Below are 18,697 nucleotides of genomic sequence, written 5' to 3'. Positions count from 1 at the left end.
TCAATGCAGTGTCAAAGAGGAGACATATCCGTTTGCATATCAGTCTTTGTCCCACCCACAAGGTCAGTCCAGCACCAAAGTGCTATGCAGTTCTCCTCAGAACAAGAGTACCACCAGCCACCCCAGACACATGTTTTGGCCTTGTTAGACATCCTCAGTGAGGGGAAGCTGAGCCTCTCTAAAGCACAGTGAGCAAGGGGTCCACGTCTGTATTTCCCTTGGTTACATAGGGTAAAACCCAAAGTTTTACTAATTTGAAAAGGAGTGTGGGAGCCCCTCTACTGAGAACGAACATATGATGATATGATATGGCATCTATAACGTGCCTATGCACAAGTGTTTCAAGGCGCTACGAGGCAAGGAGGGGAAACAGAGCGAAGACAGAGAACCTACTAGGCCAGGTGACTTTCAGATCGCACAAGTGCAAGGGAGGGGGGAAGGGGAAAAGTGCGGGGAGAAAGGGGACGGGGCAGTACATGGGATAGCAGTAAAATAAATAAAGACATTAAATAATAAATAAAAGTGCGGTCAGCATGTGGCAAGTGCATGGGTAAGTGCAGACATCAGGTGTCAAGTGCTAGTAGGGGGTGTAGGGATATAAAACAGTCCCCAAGTGCAAGAGTTGCCAGGGGGGCAGTGCAGGTGTACAACTGGTGGCGAGGGGACCTGGGCCAGAGATCAGAGGTAGCAGGTAACCAGTGCAGTTTCAGAATCAGCCAGGAGATCAGCAGGGGAGAGGAGGAGAGAAAACAGAAGCAACAAGGAAGGTCTTGAGGTGCTTCCAGAACTGGAGATGGTTCTCCTTAAGTTTCAGAGAGGCAGGGAGGCTGTTCCAAAGGGAGGCCCCAGCAGAAGAAAGAGATCTACCACCAACTCGCTGCTTGGAGAAGCGACTACCCTGAGGGAGTTGGAGGCAGATGAGCGAAGAGCTCGAGAAGGAAATATTTAGGAAGAGATAGTTCAAGATATTGAGGCCCTAGGCCCTAGAAGGCTTTGTCGACAATGCAGAGGTTTTTGAACTTAATCCTCACCACCACTGGGAGCCAGTGCAAAGATTTCAGTCCTGGAGAGATACGATCCCTGGGCTTGAGGCCAAGGACAAGTCTCACGGTCCTGTTTTGTATGAGTTGCAGAAGGCGGAGAGTAGCTGCAGGCAGATTTAGAAAGAGGCTGTTGCAGTAGTCCAGCCTAGAGAGAACCAGAGCTCTGGAGACAGAGAGCTTCTTGGGGAAGGAGAGGAGATGAAAAATACCTCTAAGAGGTACAGCTGGTAGTGTGACTTCTTAGAGACGTCAGAGATATGAGGAGAGAAGGAAAGTGTGGAGTCGAAGATGGCCCTGAGGTTTTTAGCCTCACAGTTGGGAGCAGGAAGAGGGCCAAGAGATGCCGGCCAGAGAGTGACAGGAAAGGAGGGACCAGGTGTGCTGATGAGGAGGTATTAGGCTGAGATTGTTGGCGGCACACCACTCCTGGATGGCGGACAGACAGTCAGAGATGAAAAAAGGAGAAGAGGTGGCAGAAGGCAGTCTGAAAATGAGTTGATTGTCATCTTCATAGCACTGAAAGTTGGGGCAGAGAGGGGTAAAGCGGTGGGCATGAAGTGCCAGGTACTGGTTGAACAGCCAGGGACAGAGGTTAGATCCCTGGGGAACATCACAGGTAGAGATAGAGATGGAGGAGAGGAAGGACCCAAGTTGGACCTGGGAGGGTCGATCGGAGAGGAAGGAGGTCAGCCAAGCTAGGGCCTGATCAGTGATACCCAGGTTATCATAGAGACGGTTGAGCAGGATGGCATGGTTGACTGTGTCAAAGGCAGAAGAGATATCAAGTAAGATGAGGACACAGGGGGTGTTGGAATCAAGTTTGGAGAGCTGGTCTTCACGGATATTCAGCAGAGCAGTTTCCATGCTTCTGGCAGCTCTGAAGCCAGACTGATGGTCATGGAGACAACCAACAGATTCAGAGTGAAGATTAAGCAGGGAGATGTCCAGATTTTCCAGGAGTTTGCCTAGGAAAGGAGTGGTGGACATGGGTTAAATACCCTGTTCTATGTAATTTCTTCCACCCAGGAGAATCTACAACCACAATTTAGCTCACTGCACCCCTGACAGAGGAGACATATCCATTTGCACATCAGTCTTTGTTCCACCCACAAGGACAGTCTTTCTTACTTCATTGCCAGTTAGTGTACTTCTGGCAAGGGTGAAGTGCTACAATTGAGTCAGGGGAAGTGAGAGACAGAGGCAGGTTAGAGGTGAGGGAAAAGTGTTAGCTAGCAGGGAGATGAGAGGTAGAATAAGAAGGTAACTCAGAGGTGAGGAGGTAGGCTTTTATTTTGGTTTTGAACAAATCTGTATGGACTGTTTCTCAGATGTCCGGAGGAAGAGAATTCCATGCAAGTGGAGCAAGAAGAGAGAAAAAAGTGGAAGCGAGAGGAAGCCCAGGCAGGGCAAGGAGCCACAAGGGTAGTCAAGGAGGCAGAGCAGATATTACAGGAAGCTTATAGAGTTGGATAGAGAAGGAATGATACAGTGGTGCCTTCTAGTGGATAGATTTGTGAATCAGGAATTAAAATCTGGCCCTGTTTTGCATTATTTATTTATTTATTGGGCATTTGTATGACACCTATACATAAGTGTTTCCAGGTGCCACAAGACAAGTTGGGGAGGGGTAGGGCATAGGAAAGAAAGTAGAACTACAAAATGGTTATATTGGCCTTGGACAATCAGACTGTGCAAGTGCAAGACAAGGTGGTGAGTGCAGGGGTGGGAGGAGGGACAAGTACATGAGTGGGGTGCCCAAAGGGAGGGGGTGAGCAAGTACTGTGGGGGCCAAGACAGCAGGTTCCAGGGATAGGAGAGGGGGAAGATAGGATACATGCAGTGGACTGGATGGCCCAGGTTCGGGGTAGTCCGGGGAAGGGTGCCCAAGGGTAAGTGCTGACAGGGATCCTGAGGGGACTGATAGGGGGGGTGGTCTGGCCCCTGTTTGACTCTGAAGGGACAAGGCACATGTCACACCGGCAGAGGGAATGTTAGCATGGGAGAGGGAGAGGGACGGAAGAGGAGAAAAGTAAAGTCTTGAGAAGTTTCTGGAACTTAAGAAGATCCGGCTAAAGTCTGAGGGGGGCATGGAGGCCGTTACAGAGGGAGGAACCAGCCGAGGGACAGGATCTACCTCCCACTCTCTGCTTGGAGAAACATTTGCTCTGCAGAGACTTGGACCCAAAGGACCAAAAGACTCTAGCAGGGAAGTATTTAGGGAGGGAAAGCTGGATGTAGAGACGTCCCAGGCCCCAGAAAGCCAGGCCCCAGAAAGCTTTGTTGATGAGCAAAATGGTCTTCAATTTGATCCTTGCGGTGACCGGGAGCCAGTGGAGAGATGTACGTGCTGGAGAGATGCAGTCCCTGCGCTTGAGGCCAAGGGTAAGTCTTGCAGTCTTTTTCTAGATTAGTTGAAGGGGGAAGAAAAGAGGAAAGAGGAAGATTGAGGAAATCCAGACAAGAAAGAACCAGGGCTTTGGAGACGTTGAGCTTCTGGGGGAAGGTGAGTAAAAGGTAGAATGCCTCAGAGGAGGTAGAGGTGAAAGTTGGATTTCTTGGAAAGGTCTGTGATGTGTGGAGAGAAAGAGAGAGAGGAGTCAAAGATTATCCCAGGTGGGTGAGGGGAGGGGGCCCAGGAAGGTTGGCCAGAGAGTGGAGGGAAGCAAGGAGCAGGAGTCCCAAACAGAAGGATCTCTGTCTTACTGGCATTAAGGCAGAGATCATTGGCAGAGCACCATGCCTGAATAGCAGTCAGGCAGTCAGGTATGAGAGAGGAGGGGAGGAGGTGCATGATAGCAGCTTAAAGGAACGCTGTGTGCCATCTGCATAACACTGGAAACAAGGGAAAAGGTGGACCAGAGGGGCCAGGTAGATATTGAAGAGCATGGTGATAGGATAGAGCCCTGAGGGACATCACAGGTAGAGAGTGAGGTAGAGGAGAGAAAAGAAATCATATGCACTTGGGAGGGTCTGTTTGAAAGGAAGGAGGCCATCCAACCCAGTACCCTCTCCGTTATGCCCAGGGTATCATGGAGACAATTTATGAGGATGGAGTGGTTGAATGTGACAAAGACAGGAGAAGGATCGAGGAGGATCAGAACAGAGGGAGTGTTTGAGAGCAGGCCTTCACAGGTGTTTCAGTGTGGGGGGTGAGTTGGGGGATGACTAGCTTCTCCATGAATTTGCCCGAAAAAGGGGTGATAGAGATAGGGCGATAGTTATCTGGGCAAGAAGGGTCAGCAGACAGCTTCTTTAGGAGAGGGCGCACAAGAAAGAGCTAATGGGGTGGTGGGAAGTAGCAAGTGGCAAAGGAATGGTTGAAGAGTTCAGCCAAGGCTGCGGCGAGAGAGGCAATGTTGTCCTTGATGGTTCTGGAAGAGCAGGAATCACCTGTTTAGAAGAGACTTTCATAGAGTAGACAACTCTGGAGGTCTCGTATGGTGCAATGGGAGATGGGGAGGAGAATATGAGGGTGAGGGTGGGCCAAGGATGGCAAGAAAGGGGGGGAGCATGTGAAAGTGAGGACAGGATGTCCTGAGTTTTGGAGGAGAGGTGGGCAACCAGTGCAGTGCAGAGGGCCTGGGAGGGAGGAGGAGAGGAGGAGACTGCAGTAGGATTGGCAAGTTCCTTTCAGATTTTAAAAAGTTTAGCCATGGGGGCGTGGCCTGGCAGGTGGCTGATGGAGCTGTGAGTTGTTCTCGCAGAAGCGGCCTGACATGCAAAATGGCTTCACTCCCCTAACGGATTGCATCGAAGGGAGCTTGTCTAGTGAGGCACTTAAACCAAGGAGGCGATGTGCACACACCCTACCCGAGGAACTGATCTTTATTCACCTGGAGAAGCCTGGTTTATAAGCTGGGTCAAATCGAATGCAGAGCCTCATCCTACAACCCCCATGCTGTGGAGCATGGGCACAGCTCTTGCTGTCTGAGGGAGTGCAGGCAGTGGAGCGCTTTCATAGTCGGACAAGAACTACTGGCAACCGTGGAACGGGACCTGCAGCGTACTTCATCCAGAAACCATTTCAATGCCCTGCAGCGTTTTGAAAGGCAGAAGGTCCGGACACGGGGTGCAATGGTGCACATAGACCCTGGGAGCATTAGCGAAAGAGTGGTGCCAAATCGGGAGTCCTCTTCCCCCCTACCACAAAAAGGTGTGCTGCAGACCATAGGAGGACCTGCTTAGCTGGGCTCCATATGCAGAGGTGAGGCAAGCTACAGGCTTGGGACCCTGAGCAGGGATACAAGAGATGTGCACCTGAGTGTGGCCAACACGTATGTAGATGAGCTTGCAGCTGTGTTGTTCAGCAATGTCAACATTTTGCTACATATGCGACTGCTGACTTGACCTGGCAATTGAAACTGTGAGTCCTTTGTCTGATTGCTAGCCCCTATAGTCTGGCCATTTCATCCACAGCTTCATTCTTCTGGCCACGCAGGCCTTATTTGTAGAATGCAGTATCTAGGAGTTGCAAAATACCTGCAGGTGTGTACTCTAATTGTGGGACCCCTGGTTCTTTTGACCTCTTGCTCCCTCTTGGATCTGAGACTTTGAACCCCCAAGGTGGCACCAGGACTCGCCTGTGTGTTAGGTTCATAAGCGGCAGACACACTTGCCCTGGCCCTGAAGTCCAGCAAGTCGAAAGAAAAGTTTGTAATCTCCATTAAAGACCTGTTACAGTCTTCTAAGTCAGGAGGGTCTGGGTCATCAGGCATAGACCTGCATCAGGTGCTAGATCATGACTTACAGCTGGCCACTAAGGGTGATATTGCGCATTTATTGCAGACTATCCAAAAGGGGATGGTGTCCACCCTGCAGGAGCTGAAGAGCACATTCCAGGAGCTGTTGCACTCTGTCCAGCAGGCTGAGCATCGACTGGGGAACCTTGAGACAGCTTTTTGCGATCAGGCTAATTCTCAAGACCAGTTGCAGCAGCGGATGGCAGCACTGGAGTGTCATAAAGCGATAACTGAGGAGCGCCTTGAGGATACGAGAACAATTCCAGAAGAAAGAATAATCGGATTTGCAGTATCCCACAAGAAATCCTGGACCAGAACCTGGAGGCATATGTGAGGGATCTTTTCCGTAAAAATTCTGGGCGAGGAGGTGCAGGCAGACCTGACTCTGGACCGGACTCACAGATTATTCTCAAATTTCCAAGAGCACCGGTACCTTCTCCCCGACGTGCTGACTTTTTCACTTTTTCCAGACTAAGGAGTGAATTTTTCATAAGGCTCACGTGATATGATATGATAGGTTATTTATTACGCGCTTAATACCCGGAGGTTTCTAAACGTGGACTCAGGGATCGAGCCTGTGATGCTCTGTGTCATCTTGCTTCCAAGGTGAGCATGTTGACGCTGAGTTATCCTCCCCGGACACCATACCCGAGGCAGCATTCAGTTTTGAGCAGCAGACCTTCAGATATTTCAGTACTTGGTGCAGGGGATGATTCTATAACATAGGCAAATGAAACCACTCACACAATGGCTACTGAAAAAGGATATTGCATACAGGTGGGGGTAGCCATTTTGTTTAGCTATGAAGGTACTCAGCATCAATTTGTATCTTTAACTGCTAGGCTGGAAGTACTGAAGATTCCCCGTACAGAGCTTCAACTCCTTGGAGGTATCCGACCATGATGTCCCTTAGAAAAATTGGTCCACAATACACTCTCGGAAGAACAGGCGCAGAGATTGCAGGCAGCCCTCTATTGACAGGCGTGAAAGGAGTGGGGACTTTGATGAGCCGACATTACTACCTGTGCAAGCTTGATAACTTTCAACATGTTATTGTCCCAAGATTGGGAACAGTTTCTATATTAATCGTTTCTTGTTACACAGGGCTAGGGGCACCTATGTGCACCTATGTGAATGTTTACTATTATGGCATTCACAATAATATGGGCAGAGCGGCCAGAGTACGCGTCCCTATTGGGTGTTCTTTTCATTGACCCAATGATCATCCCACATGGGATTTTGTTTCCCGATAATTAATTTTTTCGGTGTTTGTTATTGGTTTTTGGTTTTTTTAATGCTTTCTGTCCAGTTGGTGTATGCTCCTTTGGAATTGCTCCCTTATGTGGTTAAGAGGGTGTGAGGAAGGTATTGCACATACACATGGGTGATATCAAGAGAGTATCATTGAATGTATAGAAAATGGTGCTTGCCAAACTACTGGAAGTGAAGGCTGATGTTGTGCTGTTAGAGGAGACTCATCTTTTGCCAGCAGATTGGTACAGACTTCGTTCTGGGTGGTTTCAATGCCAGTATTTTGCATCCCCTCCGGCTAAACAAGCTGGAGCGGCTAAATTACTTGATCACTCCTTGAATTTTACTTTGGTTAAATCCATTAATGATCCGCACTAGAGATACTTGGGTCTTCAAATACGAATTGGGGATGTGGACCTTACTTTGTTATCAACCTATGGTCCCAATCAGTTTCAGGACATGTTTTATGCCCAGACATTGCCTCATATTGCACAGTTTCAAAAGGGTGACCTTGTAGTAGGGGTGGACTTTAACATAGTGCTTCATGAGAGGCTGGATAGACCAGCCTTGACAGGGGGGGTCTATTGCAACCAGGTCTGACCGAGACCTACGATTGGTGGATGTTTGGAGATTGCAGCACCCTCAGGAAAGGGATTATACCCACTTTTCGCATGTCCATCACAGTCATTTTTGGATTGATTTATTTTTGGTTTCCCACACCTTAGTTCTGACGGCAGCCGCTACCTCTATTGAGTTGGCGGTGGTCGCAGATCATACTCCGATTGTATCCCAGATAGAGGGGCCCGCACAAGGGGCTAGGAAGACTTCCCTTTGGAAATTAAATGATTCTCTGCTCACTGACACAGCCTTTAGCACCTCCATTTCCGTACGCATTGCTCTGTATTTTCAAGAAAATCTTACAGGGGATATTTCCATTGCGACCGCTTGGGATGCTTTAAATCCTACACTGCAAGGGGAAATTATTAGCCTGGCTTCTGCTAGAAAAAGACTTTTACGTTCCCAGATGGAGGTGGTGGAGAAGAGCGTTGCTGTGTTAGATTCACTATACAAAAGAGGGGGTGCTTGTATCTTCTATAGACCACTTCAAGTGGCCAGGGCTGAATTTAAAGCATTGTGGGCATCAGCTATTTCTTATAGACTGCTCCTGATGAAGCAATTCTATTTCACCACTTCGAACAAGGCTTCTTGCCTCCTTGCATATAAATTAAAGTCTGAGAAAGCCAAAACACTACTTTTAAACTCAGGGATAGCGCTGGTCAATTGAAAGAGGATGAAAGTTCTAAACTGAGCATCCTGATGGAATATTATGAGTCCTTCTTAAATCCAGGAAGCTGGGATGTTGCAGCTCAAGGAGCCTTTATCAGAGAAGTGTGCTTACTTTCTATATCCATTGAAGCTTGTCAGAAACTTGAAAATCCGATCACGTTGTACAAGGCCCCGCGGACTGCTGGCTATTTGGCTCTCTTCTATAAGAAATGTATTGACCTACTCTCCCCCAACTAGAAACCTTATTTAATAGCTTTGCTGACTCTCATACAGTTTCGCCTTCCATGGGGGAATGCCTGCTTTCACTTACTGGCAAACTGTTTAAAGACCCCACCCTTAGTACATCCTACCACTCTATTGCAGTTATAAATGATGTCTCCTGAATTTACTCTAAAGTTCTTGCAGCCCGGTTGGTAGACATCCTACCGAGTATAATTCAGATGGACCAGGCAGGTTTTATTCCTGGGTGCCAAACATTTGATAATGTCCGCAGAACCTTAAATGTGATTGAATATGCAAGGAGGCGCATCCAGGAAAAGGCATTTGGCCACATCGATTGGACGTACCTTTTGGAGGTGCTGAGGGGATTTAGTTTCAAGCCGCTATTGATTAAAATGATACTGGCCAACTTTGTTCATCCAACCACTCGTATACAATTGAATGGGGCTCTGTCTGAACCACTTGCTCTGTCTAGGGGAACTTGCCAGGGGTGCCCGTTATCCCCCCTTTTGTTTGTGTTATCGATGGAGCCATTAGCAAATAAGGTCCGACTAGAGGACGACATTCACAGCATCACTATACTTCAAAAAAGGTAGCAGGTGCTCCTCTCCAGAAAGAAAATGGCATGATAACCTGTTCTGTGGTTTGTTCCCATTTTGAGATGAGAGGTTGCTGCCATCGCGTTTTGCTCACTGTACCTTTCACAGATGGGAAATATCCATTTGCATATCAATCTTTGTCCCGCCCACATGGGAAGTCCAGCACCGAAATGCTATGGCAATTTCCTTCTGAACAAGAGTACCAACAGCAACCGCATACACGTGTTGTGGGATGTATTGACCCACTCCGCTATGCTATGCAGCATCACCCTGCCAGTCATGGTGAAAGAAACAGCAACAATGGCAGCAAAACCCTTGTGCGCGGCAAAAACCTACAAAAACCAACAAAAACCTACAAAAGCTGTGTGCTTCAGCACACAAAAAGAGGGATGCACAACCTGCCACCCATGGTACATGTGCTGGGGAGTAAAGTACACCCTGCAGAAATGTGCCAGTGCACTCCATGACCAGCAAACAGAGTGCAGAGAGAAAAGCAGCACTTTGCAAGTGAAACCCCCAATTATGCCTACAAATGACATTTGCTTTGTTGCCAAAAACTCCAAAATGCCCATAACACAACCCTTCCCAACATTCAAAATCTTGCCTGGTGCTACAATTCATGTATCTAATAAAACATTGTGAACATACAAAGTCCCAATGTGAAGAGCAAAACATTCTTCAGACAAACTGGATTGTCTGAAAACTGACAGCATAGGCCAAAATCTGGGTGCAGTACCCGGGACTACCTGAATGACAGCTGTCAGAGGGATACTGAGGAAACTTTAAAAGTGACTTAAAACTAAAATGTTTGCTGGATTAGCAAACATAAGAAGGACATTTGCATAAAATTTGGAAATTGTGCTCATAGTGAAAAGAGCAAAATTCTGTAGAAATTTGAGACAAGATCCCACTGCTGTGGGGTTTTGATGAATAGCTGCTATGTAAAATATGGAATATTTGTGTGTGATTTGTATAAAGGTGACCCATGTAGAAATGTACATTTAGTATCAAATCCAATTTTGAGACCAGTGGCTAAAGGGAGGTCTGTGAGGACTGTAAAGCAAATCATAAAATGTGACATCATCCAGCCTTGATCCAATCACTCAAATTGCAAGGCGGAGATGAAGTGTGGTCCTATCCCAGCTCACCGGGGCAAGCTTAGCTAAGCCGGCCCACACACCCCCTTCGTGATGTCATTCTATAGCATAAATAGAGACAGCTGACAACACAGGGACTCACAGATCCACTCACTTTCCTGATTCCGGCGAAGCACTCTGATCTAGCATTCTACATCCAGCTATAACATTCTTCCAGATCCAGATGCCAAGACTCTTGCCAGCATAGAGAACTATTGATTTCAGCAAGGCCCAAATCCTCACTGTCATTCTCTCCAACCAGTGAAGCTCTGGGTGGTGTGAGAAGGCCTTTTGAACCAGTATCCTCAAATCCTCTGGCTTGCCACCACTAGGCTTGCCTGAGGAACTCGCCATCCAGCTGATTCAAATACCCACAGGCTAGGAGGGCAGATCCTGTGCAAATCTGGCGACCGGCATAGCTGATCCAGTACAGTGCCTGATGTGCTGTCTTTTCAGACCAGACCCAATCCTATGACCAGAGCTGACGGTCCCATTTAAAAATGTATCATGTGAGTATTAATAGGAAGAACTGTGGCCCATAGAGTATTTACTTTGTCTTATCCCTATTTCCAACCTAGCTATCTTTCATTCAGAACCAGTATTGTTAGGAGTATCTTTGCATTGTGTTATCCCTATCTCAAACCCATCCTATCTTTCCTTCAGAACAAGTATTGTTAGAACCATCTTTGCGCTGACCCTTTTCCCATATGAAGAAGTCGAGTTTCCTTAGCAGGCGGGTCACCCTGATCAAGTGACTGTAAGATCCCTGTGTGGTATTCTCTTTTCATAGTCATCCTCTAGTGTAAGCAAACCCATTTGTCATTTTCAAAAGTGAATTTCTGTTTTCCATTCTCGCGCCTATCTCGCAAAACCGACCTTTACTAAAACCTATATAACTCCCTCCGTTTTTGTGATGGAAACAAAATTGCAACTCCTACTTGTACCTAACATCCATAGCTATCCATAGAACCCACAAACCGCAATGCAAATCAGTGTGATTCTCCCCTTATAGCGAAAACCGTACAAGGAAAAGATTGCCGCAATTTTAAAAATCTGAAGGGTTTACACGTGTGAAGTAGTTCTAAACTGCTTCCGACTTGGACCTTAAGATTTCAAATGTTTCCTGCTGACTAAATCATTGCTTGTGATTGTTTGCACCTATTCAAAGAGTGGCTCCCATAGGAATTTATAACCATTTAAGTATGTTTGACCATATTTGGTGTTTTGCCCACTTTATTCTAAAGATCATTTTAAAGCCATGCTGACAGCTGAAAGGTCAATTCCGTTTTTCTCTTGTGTTTGAAGGGGGAAGTGGGACTGATATTCTGTTTGATTTGTGCTATTTCTCAATACCTGCTCTCTACTCCTATCTCTTCACATTGCCTATTGGGGGCTGAGGGGGGCTGCAGGGGGAACCTCTAACCACAGTGCTATCTGATCTGAACCAACACAGAAGTATTATTTTCTGTGCTGCATTTGTTTTGCTTATTACCTATTCCTAGTGTATTAAAGATATTATTCAGTCTTCTGTCACCCCATTGGTGATTGTTGTTTATCTATTAAAACATATTTTGATTAAAATTTAAATACATAAATAAATATTTACATTTGCAAACCAGCCTGATTCCTCGTTCAGTGTGACCGGGGGGTTTCAGGAGAAGGGTGTGATATGAGTGGTATATCGTTCAGAATATTGAACTTATAGACAACATAAATAAGGGTTTCAGTTGTGCACTACATGCTGGGCTTTGACTTGGGTGTGCGCCGGACGGAAATCACTTAGAATAAGGAGGTTCTTCCTAAAGAGAACAGGATATGCCTCATTAAAAATTTGTACCAACAAAGTGAAAACTGCTGGCTTGCTAGAACTGAGCTAATGACTAGACTCCACGCTGTCCCACAATTACGAGTACTAAGATCAGATGACTTTGAATTTGTTGAGCCGCTGCAAGTGCCCAATGCCAATGTCTCCGCCATCCATTGTAAATTTATTTCTTCTGCCCAATTGATACGAAGCTACAAAGAAAGTCTTCGAGAAGTCGACATCGAAGTAGATACCGATCCTGATCAGGAGGATCCAAATTGGCCACGAAAAATTCCGTTAGTGGTAAAAGAACCTATCGAAAGCCTGCCTAAACTGAAAAGCGACCAGGTAGCGATAGCTGATGTCCAAAATGTGTTAACCTGGCTAATATCAGCATTACCGAAGGTGGTGAACTCAAATTGAACTTTCTCACTGGTATCATGGAATTGCAGAGGTTTTAAGCATCTATTTGCCTCGACAGGTTCTCTCCAGCTCTTAACTGAAAACACTTGTATATGTCTGCAAGAGACCTGGTTGAGGACATCCATTATCCTTAACGGTTATTCAATTTACCAATCTCCTGCGATGAAGGGAAGGAGAGGGAGACCATATGGAGGACTGATCATAGGTATCAGAAACACTGTTAAATCTAGACAGCTGGAGACATTATCCAGCGATAAAGTGATTGCAGTGGAAATGGAGAGCATAAGTGACGGAGTCAAAGAAAACATACTCATCATTAACTTATATAGCCCACCTTATGGAAATGGAACTGAACCTCTTCAAGAAGCAATCCATGAACTACTAGCAGCATGGGTGATTGATCCGACTAATTAATCGGTAATTATCTCTGGGGACTTTAATTGTCATATGTCAGGCGTAGTTGGTTCTACGAATAATCCCCTGCTGAATCCATCAAATAATATGAAACATAAAATTAAAGATCCAATTGGTACCTCTTGGCAGACATTTTTTAATGAATGGGAAATGGAGATGATAAACGGTAGAACCCCAAGCGACAATCCTGGAAACTATACCTGGCATAGTAGGAAAGCAAAAAGTGCCTTGGATTATATATTTGTGAGCCCGCAGATGGCCCTGAAAGTAAGAGATCTAAAGATCACCACAAATGATTGGAGCGACCACTCTACTCTCGTGTTAATGTGTAATATAGGCATGACAGCTACATATACTAAACCCATGGGGGACATGTCATCTAATCACTCGGGCACTCGAATACGCTGGTCGGATAAAAACATTGACGCGGCTGGAAATTCGGTACAAACCATGGACGATAACATTCTGTCCCAGCTCCAAAACATGTCCTTAAATGAGGTGGAACAATGGGCCGCCACTTTTTCCTCTCTACATGCGACATCTGCAGTAAACCAAATAGCGACAGAAGATAAAATGTCAGTAACATACGACAAAAGTATAAGAGATGCCAAACGCAAGTTGAGAGCTGAAATTCGACAGGCTAAATGGACTAGCAAATCCTTTGGAGACTATCACGGAGTATGCAGAACCATAAAAAACAAATACAGAGGGTGGATTAAAGCCAAAAGAATTGAGCAAAAACTTAAGCAATGGCAGTCAATGGTTCAAATCATATGCTCCAAAAACTCGAGAAGCATATGGTCTTTACTTGGCCAAGCAAGGGGCAATGGCTGTAGGGATCTGATCAACCCGATAAGTGCAAATGAATGGTCAGACTTCCTTATGTGCCGAAATATCCCCAATGAAGAGGTGGGTAAGCCGGTAGAAAAGATGACACCAAGGTCTGTCCCATTCAATTTAACAAATGAACATTTAATTTGTAAAATTAAAAAACTTAAGTCATCCAGGGCTCCTGGGCCCAATGGTCTCTCAAATGCTGTACTGAGGAGCCAGCCGGAATTTTGGGCTAAATTTGTAAGCATATTATTTGGCAAAGTACTAGCAGTCGGGAGGATTCCTAAATCATGGCAACATGCCTATTTAATTCCAATCTTTAAGAAAGGAGACAAGAAAGATCCCTGTAATTACAGACTACTTTCAATGTTAGACTGCACAGGGAAACTCTTTGCAGCACTTCTATTGGAGAAATTAGAAGAATGGGCGTCCAAAACTGAAATATTCAATACATTTCAAAGTGGCTTCCGGAGAGGATATTCAACAACCCATAATATCATTATCTTGGACACCCTGCGCACAAAAGCAATGAGGAAAGGAAATCCACCTCTATATGCTCTGTTTGTAGACTTCAAAGCAGCCTTTGACTCGGTTCGTCGTGAAAAACTATGGGCAAAACTTGAACTATTAGGTTGCCCCGAGATCCTCCTGTACTATCTAAAATTACTGCATGAGGACAACACAGTGGCCTGCAGACTTAGTAATCAGGGGGACTTCACAGCAAAGATCCCACAAAACCGAGGCGTCAAGCAGGGTTGTGTGACGGCCCCATTCTTGTACAATTTGTTCACATATGATCTACCAGGGGTCATCTTAAGTGAACATAATTGCCCCCCTGTTGTCGGTACCATCCACTGTGCGGTACTAGCGTATGCCGATGATTTGATTATTATGGATCAGACATTTAGCGGCTTACGGAGGTCCTCACTGAAGCTGTGGGAATATGCTACAAACAACGATCTAATCATCAACCAGGAGAAAACTCAGGTGATGGCTTTTTCAAATACGAAGATAGCACGACCCAGATTATTTTTGCATGAAATAGAAATTAAATATACCCAACAATATAAATATCTAGGGGTCGAAATAGAGGCCAAGTTGGGTTATAACATCTGTATTCAAACAAGAAAACATCGGGCAGCACAAGTAACGTCATTGATCAGCCAATTTGCAAGGCAGAACTGTGGAATGTCACTATATGGAATCCGTCAAATCTACACCCAGGTACTAACCCCAATGGTGGTTTATGGATTGGAAGCGCTATTACAGATGGATTTAAGCTGGCTACAAGTGATAGAGGGGAAGTTCTGGAGAAGAATCCTAGGTCTCCCTCAATCTATCCCAATGGCATTGCTAAGATTGGAAGCTGGGGTTTCCTCACTGAGGTCCATTGTCCTGAAAAGGAGAGCAGAACTGTACTTAAAGATGGCTAATCAACCAGAGTCTCGACTATTAAAAGAATTTAGCACAGAAACTACAAAGGAATCCACCAAATGCCATCTGAAAAAGGAGATTGAAGCCCTTCTAAGGAGAATATGTTGGACTATGAGTGGAGAGAAACTTACTGAACCTCAAAAAAAAGCACTATCTAAAAAAATCGACCTTTGGGACTGGCTAGAAAATTATGCACACCTTGACAAGCTTCCAAAATACAAATTTATTCATCACATGCTCTATACATTTAAACAAATGCAGCCATATCTATCCCTCAGTCCCTCTAGTAGACTTAGACGATTTCTACTCTTACTGAGGGTTGACAATCTACCGCTGCTGACTAACAAAAGCAAACATAATGGTTTGACTTCTACAGAGAGATATTGTAGACTTTGCAAGAATAAAGGATGCAAAGAAACAGCTTATCATGTACTCTCCAGATGTGTAAACATGATGGATACTTACATAGTACATTTTGGCAACTTTGTCCATGATACAGAGTTCATAAGGGAACCTGCCTTCTGGCAACGCCTCATGAACACTCAGAGCATGCAGTTGCAGATCGCAACTTTTAGAGTATGGTCGGAAATTGAAAGAACTTTGAAGATCTCTATATGAATTAGTTAAACAGCAGGTTATAGATTGTGGTAGTGGATCATGATCTCTGTTATATGTGTTTTAGTATTTTCAGTATGTGCAATCGTTATTAAGTTTGAATGATCTGAAGAATTGTAAGTGTAATAAGTCCTAACTATGCTATGTTTAATGGTATTTTGAACATTTTTTCTTTCTTTTTATTTTTATCTCTTATAATTGATTAGTTGACTAGCTGATTAGAAACAATGTGTAATATGTAATAAGTAATATGATGAATTTATATAATTTATCAGTATGTGTAAAGTTTAAATATAAACTGTAACACATTATTAATAAATAAATAAATAAGAAATCACTTACAGTGTTTCAGCCTTGTTGGGCCTCATCAGTGAGGTGGAGCTGTGCATCTCTGAGCACAGTGAGCAGGAAGTCCACATCTGGTTTCCCCCAGGTAACTCTGGGTGACCATCCCCAAGTTCCTTGCAAATATTTCAAAAAAGGCAGCAGACGCTCCTCTCCAGAAAGAACATGGCACGATAACCTGTTCTGTGGTTTTTTCCCACTTTGAGATGAGAGTTTGCTGCCATCGCTTTTTGCTCACTGTACCTTTCACATATGGGAAATAGCCATATGCATATCAGTCTTTGTCCTGCCCACATGGGCAGTCCAGCACCATAATGCTATGGCAATTCTCTTCTGAACAAGAGTACCAACCGCAACCCTAGACACGTTTTTCAGCCTTGTCGGGCATCATCAGTGAGGTGGAGCTGTGCCTCTCTGAGCACGGTGATCAGGGAATCCACGTCTGGCTCCCCCCAGGTAATTCAGGGTGACCATCTCCAAGTTCCTTGCAAATATTCCAAAAAAAGTAGCAGGTGCTCCTCTCCAGAAAGAACATGGCATGATAATCTGTTCTTTGTTTTTTTCCCACTTTGAGATGAGAGTTTGCTGCCATCGCGTTTTGCTCACTGTACCTTTCACAGATGGGAAGTAGCCATTTGCATATCAGTCTGTCTCGCCCATTTGGGCAGTCCAGCACCGAAATGCTATGGCAATTCCCGTCTGCACAAGAGTACCAACAGCAACCCCATACACATGTTTCAGCCTTGTTGGACCTCACCAGTGAGCATCACTATAGCAGGATGCCAGCATAAGCCTTTGAATTTCCGTGGTCAGAGTCATCCCTGAGGTACCTGTGGGCTGAGATCGTCTCGTCACATTCACAACTGTATACACGTGATTTCCCTAATCTCTTTTCCTCCTCTAAAGCAGATTTGACCCACTGGGCTCTATTGGATATCTCCTGGCTGGGTCGTGTCACAGCCCTCAAAATGATGTTATTGCCTAGGTTATTGTATGTTTTCAAAGCCCTCCCCATTTGGGTTCCCAAACAGGCACTTAGGGATTTGCAATCATCTATCTTCAAGTTCATCTGGGCTAAGAAGTCTCAGAGGGTTCCCCGTTGCAAGCTGCTGACGGCAATGGATAAAGGGGGCCTGGGAGTCCCGGATATAGAAAGTTATCTTTAGGCGGCACAATTAGCCCCCTTATCCAAAAGCATGAATGCTGCTCAGAACCCTAAGCATTTCTTAAATATAGAGCAGTCTAAGATCCAGGTCTCTATACATGACTGGTGTTGGAGATCACCTGTAGTTCTTAAGAAAGAGGCTGACATCCTACCATTGACTAGGGTCTTGATGAAATATTGGGACAAAGTGTCCTGTAAGTATCGAGTGACTTCATTCCCCTTCCCCTTATTTGTTTTTGGAGCACCCCAGAATGTCCGCCAGGCTGTCCGCCGACTCGGTTCAGCTGTAGTTTGAAGGGGGTTTGGAGCACTTAGGGCTGCTTTTTAAATCGGAAGAACCCATGACCTTTGACAAATGTAAACAGTTCTTTATGGTCCGGGATATTGATATGTACACCTATATTCAACTGCTCCACTGGATCTCTAATGCTAAGGTCTCCTAGGGTGCCAAACGAGATACTACGCCATTTGAAGACTTGTTCATAGGGGACTCACCTCTACTAGAATGTCTGCATTGTATCGTATCCCTAATTCCTGCCACTTTAAGCCCCCACATGCTTACATGTTGTGCTGGGATTCTGAGATGAATACCCCTATCGGCTATCTCTCGTGGTATAATGTATGGACCAGGGCCGCTAAATCCTCCAGGTGTGTGCTCCTGAAAGAAAACAGTTATAAATTATAATTTTTCTGGTATCTTACCCCTTCACGACTTCTCAAAATAAATCCTGCCATTTCCAATTGCTGTTGGCGTTGTGCGCAGCTCCTGGGTGTCTTTACCATATGTCGTGGTCCTGTACAATAATTCAGGTATACTGGAACGAGATTTTGGGCCAAATTATAAGGATCACCAGTGTGGAGCTTCCCCTAGGGCCCTTGGTACTGCTTCTGGGAGACTAGGATCTCGGGGGTCACTACAGACTGTCCACCACAATGTCCGATTACTTACTTTTTAGTCGCTGCTCAAATCGTGGTAGTGCGTAATTGGAAGTTGGCTGTAGCCCCAGACATACGAGAATGGTGGGCTAAATTGTGGTTTAATGTAGCCATGTGTAAAATTGAAGCTGCCTTAAAAGACGTGGCGCCTACATTTCTTGCAGAATGGGCACCATTCATTCAATTTGTTACTGAAAATGATAATCCTGGTCTCCATCATAAACCTCATGATATGACGTCCTTTACAGTACACTCATGCTTTTGTTCTATGAACTTTGTGGCTGACGGACGGACATTTTTACTGGACTATTTCATGTCATGCGCTCTGTGCTCTGTGACAGTATGGTTTATTTGCATTTTTCATACATCATTTTTGTTTGGTCTCTTATTCTTTCTGGTTGATATTTTATCCTTGCAGTAAAGGGTTGCAATTTGTTTCCCCGCCACCTTTTC

This window comes from Ambystoma mexicanum, chromosome 10, assembly GCF_040938575.1.
Source record: "Ambystoma mexicanum isolate Mex_15411 chromosome 10, UKY_AmexF1_1, whole genome shotgun sequence".
Lineage (NCBI taxonomy): Eukaryota > Metazoa > Chordata > Amphibia > Caudata > Ambystomatidae > Ambystoma > Ambystoma mexicanum.
This window is presented reverse-complemented; position numbering follows the sequence as displayed.